We start from the raw sequence: 10,373 nt of genomic DNA, 5'->3' as shown, positions 1-10,373 counted from the left end.
GAAAATGAAAACTGCATCTGACATCTCATAATCATGCTGTTCTCTATGCATATGGAAAGTGTTGAAACATTGCAGTGTGAAGCCTGAATAATAAATGGAACAGAATACAGATTACTGTCCAAACTTCAGTAACATTGAAAGGTGCAAGGAAAACAGCTGACAAGTACAGGTATTTATTTACTTTTGAGGCAAATTTGCAGTCTGGGACCTTCCTTGCTTCTCTGCTCAGCTATTGCAAACATCTTTCCTTCTGATTTCTACCAAATAGTAATCAGTGATATCAGACCTCTGCTCACGCTACTTTCTCAGTTTATACAAGCCCTGAAATGGGATGGTCAGGGCTCAGATAAACAACCTTAGCCCATTATCATTGTCCAGTTCCAAGGGAGTAAGGCTGTGTTGAAATAAAACTTTAACAGGAATAAAGTTCCCTTCAGCTCAACTGTCAAAATTGCCTCTGTGTGAACTCCAGCACAAATCAGAACTGAGAACAACACAAATTCCCAAGACTCAGAGCCTGCTTGCTTTCTCAGGACCTGGAAGGCTGTCTGCTGCATGATTACCTGAGGGATCCTGGCCCTGTAACATTTGTAATAATTCTTGGAAAAGGAGTTGTTTCCTTTTGAGTTGTTGAGACATGAAGAAAACAAGATAACTTCCGCTCTAGTGAAGAATAAAGATGTTTATATTACAAGTTTGCCTTCCACTGAAAAATGAACTTTGTCTTAGCAGAATTTATGTCCATAAATACATACCTATAGATTTTGGTAACACTGAGTTTGCCGATAGATGAAGGTAGTTTTTGTCCCGTGGGACTGGGTTCTCCAAGTCCACTGAGAAGGAAGATTTTATTTGCAATAGTCATCTGCTGCAAGCAGCAGACTTAGCTGCACACAGAAAGCATTTTTTTCTAAGAGCATAGGACTGGAAGAAATTATTTTCCTTACAGGTGAATGTCCTAGGGCCCCTAAGACACCATCTCATGGCACCAGTCCACTTTTTCATGACGCCTGTGGGGGTACTTCTACACAACAGGAGCCAGAGTGAGTGTGTGCAGCCACCTTTGCACACCCTGCTTGGCCATCTAATATGAACAGCGGTCTTATGTTCATGTGGTGGCAGCCCTTACTCACCTGAGCTATCCTGTCTCCTGCCTAGTAACTTTCACAGAACTTCAAGAGCCCTGTGGACTTCTCCACTTACATGTGTGATGGAGTTACAATAGGCACAAACTGAAATGCAGGAGGTTTCTCTGAAGATGAGGAATGGCTTTTTCACTGTAAAAGTGACAGAGCACTGGCACAGGTTTCCCAGAGAAGTGATGGAGTCTGCATCCTTAGAGATATTTAAAAGCCATCTGTACATAATCCTGGGAGATCATCTCTGGGTGGCCCTGCTTGAGCATGGGGGCTTGGACCAGATGACCTCTAGAGGTCTGCTCTCTGGAGACTGTTCTGTGATTTTGAAAAAATTTCAAAAGTTATCAGCAGGACAGACTGTCAGTCAGACATGCAATTCCTCTCAGCAGCTCTATGCCTTGGTTTCATATGGCAAGCAGGGTAGAAACTTAGAAGTCTTTTGCAGAAGAGTTGTCAGGATCAAAAAAGTAGTTTCATAAGTACTGAAATATAGAGATATTGAAATTAATTTTGCAAGGAAATATATTTTCAACAGTGCTTTTTTTTAGCTTTATGGCACCAAAGATAAGTTGATTTTTCCTCAAGATGAACAATTACTCTGCAAGTGCAACTGGAATTCATGCCTACACACATTATTAACTTGATACAATTAACTTATTAACTTTTGTAGTAAACCTTTTCTGAACTGTATTCACTGTCCACTCTAGAGTTCATGGTTACTTGTACAAAGTAATATATTTGTCATTTGTGTGTTTTGATCAACAAATGTAAATAAGAGACAAATAACAGCAACAATGCCATACTAAAGGACAGGTGTTTTACATATGCAGTGTTGAGGAAATAAAGATATGTATTTCACTTTACAGATTTTTTTTTTTTACTTTTCATTTTTTCCCACACAGAACATTGAAAAGAAAAAGCATTGTAAAGACATCTTTGAGCCAGCTGCATCTGGAATGTCACAAGAAATCAAGATCCTTAATATATTTTTTAATTTTAAGATGTTAAAATAAGAAAGCCTGAAAGCCTTTGGCATTAACTGTAGGTGAAAGCAATCATCGAAGTATTTACAATTCACTAAATCAAATAATGTGCAATAAGTGGCAATGGCAATGCAGATTTTCCCTGTCTTCCATGCCTTTCTGAGCCTGACAATCATTTGGTGGTACCTGAAACATTTACAAGTTAATTTCTGGGTTTTTTTTTGTCCACTTGTTATTAAGAAAAAGGTATATTTCTGGGGGCAAGGCAGCAGGACCTGAAAAGCTCTGCTGCTTCGTTACACGCTCAAGGTAAAAGACTTAATAAATTAGGGTTGTTTCCCAATAGAGATTGTTAAAGGGATTCATACTTGAGTTCATGGAAGGAAAAAATACACTTTCCCCTGTTACTTCCCTTCAAAATATCCAAAGGATTCTGTGCTCTTTCAATTGCACTTTCAGGATTTCAGTTCTGGGTACACAGTCAAATTCAGCACCCTGCTTTCTTTGAGGTGAATTCCTGACTTCCCAGGCCACCACAACATAGAGGGCTGGTACCCAACCCTAATACCACAAATGCACTCAGAGACAGGTTTTGCTTTCCATTTCTGTTGTGTTTCATGTGATTCCCAGGTAGTCATGGAGAGGTTTTTCCAAACATATGGTCTCGTTATGGGTGCAAGCCAAAGTGTACGAAAAGCTGTGCAGACACTCCCACTGATATTCATGGTCCTGTTCCATCTGCTGCACCATGCTCACCAGTTCTGCATTTCCAGGAAATGCTGAAGTCATTTACGATTTATATTAAATGCATCAAACGTTAGGGAAATGGTTGCCAAAAATATATTATGTGGTTGGTTGTAAAAGTAGGTGGCAGGCACAGCAAATGGGATTACTGTATTCCAGTTTTGTCGTGGTGCCACTTCCTCTTCAAGGAAAGTAGCATTAAGCTTTAATAAATTGATATGATCTATAATTAAAATATCAGACTCAATTTGCTCCTGAATATATTAGTTGCCCAGGGATAGCTTCAGTGGTGTGGTGACTGACATCATTCTGCCTTTTGAATGCAGAGGGATTATTTTCTATTTCAGAAGCCTGATTTTCAATAAGACTCCACTCCTAAGTGGCTTGGATATTTCTGGAGAAGGCCTTCTCCCTCTCTCTTTTGGAAAGGAAAACACTGGAGGAAAACACTGTTTTCTAAGAACACAGTTAATTAAAAAGCATGGCAATGAAAACAAACAAGTAAAACTTAATACAGATTTGGACTAAATAGAAGTGCTGGGATTGAGTTTCTCTCTGGAAGAAAACCCTGCTGGTGTCAGTCAGCTTAGGGCAGGAGTGAATATATCCCAGGGTTTCTGGTTAACTTACCAAAGCAGGAGAGACTTGTGGAAACACGCAAGGGAAACACTCAGAAAGGCCATTGTAGATTGCTAATGAGATACATGTCCCTGATGTCTCCTGATAGCCCCTGGGGAAAATAAGACTTTTCCAGAGGGTGATTCAGAATGAGTGTAGTAGAGTCCATTGCTTTCTCTGGAGAATCCTCTTACTTCCCAGGGACTGCAGGAATTACTCCACTAGGCCTGAGGCTGGTTTTGGAAATGCCCACTAAAAAACACAGACTTTGCTGATGCCATACCCAAGTCAGGCTCAGAGGGTAGGCAAAGCTGTATCTCCTCCTTAACTGGTCTCACTCAGAGAGTAGACATTTTCCTAGTGGATATCCCAGTGTTTTTCCACTTGCTAAATCTCAAGTTTAAGTTTCCAAAATAGTGGACTCTGCTGTAGCTAATTCTTACAGCTTCTAGGCTTGTCACAGTGAAGCTGGGCAGTCTTTAGTCCCACAGTGGCTGCTGCTCTCACTTCTCCACAACCACCTCCACTTCTGAAAATCTGTTTCCTCCCTTTGAGCATCTGCTCTGCATTTGTCTACTCAGAAGATTCTTCAGTATTATTATGGTTTTTCAGTAGCAATTGGCCCTTTGGTGAAATGACTAGCATAAATTATATAATCAGAGTTTCCTGGAAATTCACAGGACTCCATGGTTTGTCCCCTTCCATCTGTTTTCCAGAGTTCTACCAGGCTTAGAAAACAAGTCTTGAGAATAAAACAGCATGGTAACTACCACCAAAAGCCTCTGGCATCTTCTGCTCCATCTCAGCAAGAGGTTAAATTACACAATACTTTGCTATATTTTTTCCATTTTACTCTATTACATCAGTGATCTTGCCATCATAAAAAAAAATCAAAACCAAGTTTTCCTCTCTTCTCATTAAGACATGAGCTACATATTTCAGATTGTCTCTTGAGAAAATCTTATGGACAAATATTACAGAATATACAGCAGATGCTTATGATCTCTAATTCCAAGCAAATTCCAGCCTGGAAACTTAATTGAGGCACATTTACACTGATTTCAGGGGAGCTTTGCCCAGATGAGTGTTGCCAGTTCCAATCCATATTTGTTGCTGTACTTTTTAACATTTGCATTAAGTACAGATGGACTCGAACAGAATCCAAATCTAAATTAAATCAAAGTTTCGATTACCTGTCTCTAAATGTTCAAGTTTTTCTTGCATCTAAAAAGGGAGTAGTAGATCATAAAAGGAATGTGTTTCAGGAATGCTCAGAGCTGTCTTCTAGATGTTGCTGGGGCTCATTGTTTTTTGTAAGGGTGACATTCCTATAATCCATCTTGCCTAAATGGGGGGTACACAGTAAAAGTTTCACTCCCTATTGCTGAGAAAGGGAAACCTAAACCAAAAAATTCTTACATTCTGTTTTTATAGTCACTAAAAGAGAAAAAGAACAGCCTATTTTGAAACTTCAGATACATGCAGAGTTAAAACACTTCTCTGACAAATCTTGTCTGCTAAGGTGTAGATGGTTAGAGTACAAAACGATGTGGCTTAGATTTCTCTTACCTATATAAGCATTTTTCCATTTATATGTAAAAATTTTATAGGTTCTGGCCTACTTAAAAATATAAGAGCCCATTGCTCTAATAGAAAGGAGTTTTTTTTGTACAAACTATACTGTGGAATGATCTTGGCATCAGAAGACATTATAGACTGAAACGAGATGAAAATAATGAAAACAGAAGCAACGGTTTGTTTGCTTTTTCCAGAAACCCTCCACTGGCAGCTCCAAACCGGAGCTTTAAAAAAGTCTTATGTAAAAGTAATAACAAGGTCAAGATTTTGATTTCTGTAATTTGATTTTACAGAATTTTCTTTTTAGTCATTAGAATGTAAATATTACTTCTGGAGATTTGTTTATGCAAGACTGCTTTAGAATGTATTTTACAACTAGTGGTGTTCTCTCTTGGTGGTAGTTACAGAAGACTGTTATCTATAGATAGTTAATTCCATTTTTCAACTAGTTCTGTAGGAATGTGACATTCATAAATGCCCTATCTCCAACTGCACAGGCATCTGTAGATGTCTTTAAATGCAGTGAACAACACATCAGGTCAGGCATAAGAAAACAGAAAGTCCATGGATGGATACAACTTACAGAGTGCAGTTAATTTATAGATGAAAAAACCTCCATAGCTTCCACTGCTTTTCTATATGCTCTATTTTTGCTAAGCAGGTTATACTAGCACTCTGAAATTCAATTTCTGTCAATAAGTTCCTAAAGAAGCCCATGCTAAAACCAGTAATTCTCTTAAAACATTTTTTTTCTGATAAATATATTATTAGCGTGAGAAAAGCCATGCTGGGTCACAGCTGAAGTACATCAAACTCATTACGCTGTGTTAGCAGTCGTCAATGAATTACTTAGGGAGCAAATGTAAAAAATTAGGAACTCATAAGCCAAATAAGCTGTTGTTCCTGGATGCAGACTTGTGGAGAAGGAAGCTGACTCCAAAGGGAATGATGGTGAGGGGAAGAGTGTTATGATCCTGTAATTCAGGAGAGGACACCTTTGAGAGGTTTCAAGAATAATGAAAGAGAGAGAAAGAGATGAAGGGACCGCCTGACCCTACACAGAGCCCTATATAACAGGACTGCATATAGTTCCCTGCAATTCCCAGACACCTATAATTCCCTGCAGTGTCCCAATTTCAGCTGACACCCTTCATGAAACACAACTTAAGTTTTCCTTCCATCTCAGTCTTTCTTCACTTTCTGGAACATACCATCTCCAGAACTCATGTTGTTTCCTCCATTCCTTCCTTCTTCCTTCACCAATGCCTCTTTGCAATTCATTCTTAAGTCAGCACAAAATTCAGCTTTTTGCCCCAGGGATACAGGTAAGTGCATTTCTTTGCTTGTTTTCTTTTTTTTTTTCCCCCTCTCCCCCCACCCTCCACTCTTTCAGGACAAGAAAATATAATGCATATGCTATCGTTAAGCCTGAACTGATATCAAGAACAAGAATGTTTGCAGCAAACCTTCCTCTGATTACCTTTCCCTGCTAATGGTTTTCAGTGGAGTCTCAGGTGCTTGAACTGGAACAGACTGGAAGGTAATGAAAGTGGAAGAGAAGTTTTTCAATCAACTTCTGCTGTAATTTCCATTCATTTTCTGAGCAAAAAGCTGAGATCATGAAAGAGACATGCTAATATTTTTCAGCTATGGCTTCGCTTGTTTACATCAGTTGGAGTAGGTTTTTAAACCATTTCACATCAGTGTAGTAGAGAAGATTTCTTTACTCCCCTCTAGAATGTGCAGTAAAATCTCGGAGAATTTATGGAATAATAATGGATAAGAAGTGATTGAGGCATAAACCAGTAATTTTACTGATTTAACAGTCAGAAAAATGACTGGATGCAATTTCATAAACTTGATGATATGTGGAATGATAGAAGAGGACAAAGATGTTCCATATCCTAGCAATGAAAACTTGAGATACCTTTTTTCAGTCAGTATTTCATCTCATAGGCCTGATTTTGAAGGAGATGCTGGGTGCCACGGATTCCAATGGCAATGGCTATTTCACTTTTCTGGATTGGAGCCTGAACTGGTAAACTCTTCAGGGAAAGGTGATGATTTGGCATCCCAAAATCACTGAATTGTTGGTGGTGGAAAGGACCGTCTGATTCAACTCACCTCTTCAAGCAAGGATGCCTAGTGACAGCAGAACCATGTTTAGGTGGATTTTTAAGATCTTCAGCAATGCAGATTGTACCACCTCTTGAGGCAAGATACACCAGGGCTCAGCCATCCTCACAGTAAAAAAGTTCTTTCTGACATTCAGAGTGAACCTCCTCTGTTTCAGTTTGTGCCCACTGCCTCTGGTCCTGTCACTGGGTACTCTGAAAAGAGCCTGGCTCTGTGCTCTGTGCACCATCTTTTCTGGTATTTATATATATGATATGATCTCTCCTGAGTCTTCTCCTTCAGGATGAACCATCCCTCCTCTCTCACCCTTTCCTCCTAGGAGAGATGCTCCAGTCCCTTCATTATCTTAGTGGTCTTTTGTTAAGAGTTGCTCTCTGGTGCACGCTGAGGAGCCCAGAGCTGTACCCAGCACCCTGGGTGTGGCCTCTCCACTACTTAGGAGAGGGGAAGGATCACCTCTCTCATTCTGGTGGCGAAACTTTCCCTAATGCAGCCCAGGATACCATTGTTGTGGCCTTCTTTGCCACAAGGGCATGTTTGTGGCTTATCTTAATTTGGTGTTCATCAGGACACCCAGGTCTTTTTCTGCAGAAAATTAGGTGGCCGCTAGAATAAACTGGTGCATGGGGTTTTTACTTTTCAGGTTCAGGACTTTTCAGTTCTCCATGCTGAGCTTCAAGAAATTCCTGTCAGGTCACTTTCCCAGCCTGTTGGGGTCTGTATAGCAGCATCTCTCTGGTGCTGGTCACTCCTTCCAGTTGTGTATCATCAACAAGCATTCAGAGTGTCCACCAAACTCCATAGCCCAGATCCAGTCCACATTAATGAAAGTGTTTGGCAGGACTGGACTGAATATTGACCCTTGGGTACACTGCTTGTTGCCAGCCTTCTTCTAGGATTCGTGACACTTATCACCACACCAAGTTCAGGTCACATAAGAAATAAGCACAGCAAAAAGAAATTCTTCCCATGGCGCTTTGTACAATAATTAGGTTGTAGGCACCAGAGAAGAACTGGAGAAACCCAAGGATATCTTCATTTGAATGTAAGTATTTGCAAAGCCTCAGACTTCTACTGGTCTGCAATGTGGGTCATTCAGGTTTGGTGTTTTCTTTTTACATCTTAAATCTGTTGATTTTAATCTATGTGTTGGATAAATAGTCTGTCTGGAGAACTCTGACAGATGATTCATTCCTTGGAAGGCTAACACTGACATTAATCTTGTTGAGAAATATGAGGGGAATCAGGACCATGACAGAAAAAAAATAAGTCTAAATTTTATTAAAATGTTATGAACACCTAAGTCATCAATAAATGTAGAGCTTTCTCTATACAGGAAAGAGTTAAGATATTATATAGGTCCAATGGTAAGCTATACAGTCCCTTCCCTTCCTACATCTACTAAAGTGTGATTTTTTTTATGGAAAGAATTAGGTGACACTTGTGAGCTTGATTTTTGTCTTAATGAAAAGTGTCAAATGCATTTGTTAACAGAGGCATCTTTGCCTTTCCTTTTCAGAGGCGCTGATTTCTCTTCCAGTTGCTTATGTTTGCAAATTATTATACATCAATAATTGCTTGTGCTATTTCTATCAATTTTAGAGCCACAGAATCATGGAATCATGGAATATGAGAAGTTTGAAGGGACCCATCAGGACCATTTAGTCCAATTCCTGGCACTGCACAACACCTGCCCAAGAATCACAGTGTGTGCCTGAGGGCATTGTCCAAACGGTTCTTAAACTCTGCCAGACTTGGTGACCACATCTCTGGGGTGGCTGTTCCAGTGCTCAGACATCCTCTGGGTGAAGAACATTTTCCTAATATCCAACCCAACCCTCCCCTGACACAGCTTCAGACCATTTCCTCAGGTCCTGTCACTGGTCTCCACAGAGAAGAGATCGGTGTCTCCCTGTCCTCTTCCCCTCACGTGGAAGTTGCAGTCTGTAATGACATCTCCCCTCAGTTTCCTCTCCTCCAGAATGAAGAGACCAAATGTCAGTTCAAACACTTCTCTTAGGGCTTGCTCTCCAGACCCTTCACCATCCTCATGGCCCTCCTTTGGATGCTCTCCAATAGCTTAATATCTTTTTGTATTTTGTTGCCCAAAACTGCACACAAGACTCAAGGTGGATTTAACTGAACCTAGTCAGAAGACTTCTGAGGTTATGGGGGATTACCTGGTGGGCTGATCAAGTGATTTCCTGAGCTGACTTTCCTCATGCTAAAAGTCAGGCTGGGTCTTGTTTTCTAAAAAATATTATTTGGTTTGTTGATTTTAATTTCTTAGATTGAGGTTATATTAATTTAAATTCTTCAGAACAACAGAATCATTGTACAAATAGGACCTGAAGTTATTAATCGCAGGCACATTACCCGAACATGTGCATGAATAAATCAGTTGATGCATGCTTGTGCACACACACTCTCTTATTCTCCCTTTCTTTTTAGAATTCATTCTCTTCTACTCAACTGGGTTGTGCTGTTTCAATATTTTAGTTGATTGCTATGGAGAAGGCTGTAAATATACACAGCAGGCTTGCCAGGTACAAGAAATACATTCATGCTTATTTTCTAAGGCAATGTTTTCTATAAAGTTTCGGTAGACAAATTACAAATGCCAACAACACAAATGCAAAGTGATGTGCTTTTTGCTGCTGCCTTTCTGAGGAAAATGGGGGTCTTATTTATTTATTTCTCCATTTATTAATACAGTATCTGCAAAGCACCTGCAATGGCAGCCTCTTCGGCAGCCTGACTGGCACCCTGGTTTCCATGGCAACCGGAAAAAGGGAACTTAGTGAAATGAAAGAGGTGAATGCCTCAGCTTTACTGGTAGCAGGAAAAAAAAAAAAAAAAAAAAAAGGAGGCCTCATTTACATTCTGGTGCATAAATCAGCTAAGTGATGTTTCCTGAATAATTTCTGGTGGTTTGAAACTGCACATTCATGGGGAGTTTATAATTTTTTTATTAGGGAAAAAACTGAAATTCCCTACAGCAGTTTACCAGTAAAAATTTGTGGTGGGGGGGTGGGTAATACAGTTGAGCAACAGTAATATTGAGCTAATTGTGCTGTCTGCTGTAAAAATAATAAAATGGATTATTATAATTACTAAAACAAGGGAGTTGGATGAAAAGTTTTCTTCATCTGTGACACAAATATGTTGAGTCGAG

General features: G+C 39.7%; 1 long non-coding RNA gene across 1 annotated transcript; it reads left to right on the top strand.

Moving 5' to 3' along the window:
* Nucleotides 1-5,982: 5,982 nt before the first annotated feature.
* On the top strand, nucleotides 5,983-10,119 carry LOC136287770 (uncharacterized). The gene is made up of 4 exons (XR_010720315.1): nucleotides 5,983-6,387; nucleotides 6,566-6,602; nucleotides 7,019-8,243; nucleotides 8,801-10,119. It is a non-coding gene; the product is annotated as an uncharacterized lncRNA (long non-coding RNA).
* Nucleotides 10,120-10,373: the final 254 nt, after the last annotated feature.

Source organism: Chamaea fasciata, unplaced genomic scaffold, assembly GCF_029207755.1.
Source record: "Chamaea fasciata isolate MVZ Bird 193981 ecotype frontalis unplaced genomic scaffold, bChaFas1.0.hap1 SCAF_3, whole genome shotgun sequence".
NCBI classification, from domain to species: Eukaryota; Metazoa; Chordata; class Aves; order Passeriformes; family Sylviidae; genus Chamaea; species Chamaea fasciata.
The sequence above is the reverse complement of the archived record's forward strand: the minus strand, read 5'-3'. Positions and strand labels throughout refer to the sequence as shown.